Source organism: Schistocerca cancellata, chromosome 12, assembly GCF_023864275.1.
Source record: "Schistocerca cancellata isolate TAMUIC-IGC-003103 chromosome 12, iqSchCanc2.1, whole genome shotgun sequence".
Classification (NCBI taxonomy): domain Eukaryota; kingdom Metazoa; phylum Arthropoda; class Insecta; order Orthoptera; family Acrididae; genus Schistocerca; species Schistocerca cancellata.
Window position 1 is genome coordinate 133,619,527 of NC_064637.1, and position 647 is coordinate 133,620,173.

The window sequence follows — 647 nt, forward strand, 5'->3', positions numbered from 1 at the left end:
TCTTAATTTTGCGATGAAACATAGATTCAAAAAGGAAGACTTCTGGAATAGAGCAATATTTTCTGATGAAACATGACGTATTCGGGTCGGATGGCAGGCGAATGGTGCGGCGTAAGAAGAATGCGGAGATGTTGCCACGCAACCTCGAGCCAACGGTTAGACACAGTGGTGGCTCCCTCATGGTGTGTGGCTGTATGAGTGCTGCAGGTGTTGGAAAAGTGCATTTCATAGAAGGTACAATGGATCACCATATGCATATCAACATTTTAAAGGACTACATGTATCTTGGCGCCGAAAAATTAGGTCTGCAAGGAAATTAGATTTTTCAATAAGATAACGACCCGAAGCATACGGCTCTAAATAAAAGGCTGTGGCTCCTGTACAACTTAACACCCCACCTCAGTGCCCAGTCATTAATCCTATTCGACACCTTCCGAAAGTACTGGAAAATAGCATCAGGAGAAGACACATTTCTAACGAGAGACCTAATAGCACTTACAACGAATGGGAGAAAATTCCAGCCTCTCTGACGGCAAACTTGGTAAAGTCGATGCCCAAACGATTACAAGCAGTAATAGCTGCAAAGGGAAATCCCATTAAATACTTTTTGTTATTGAAATCATATTTTCTGATTGTAAATTAAAAAA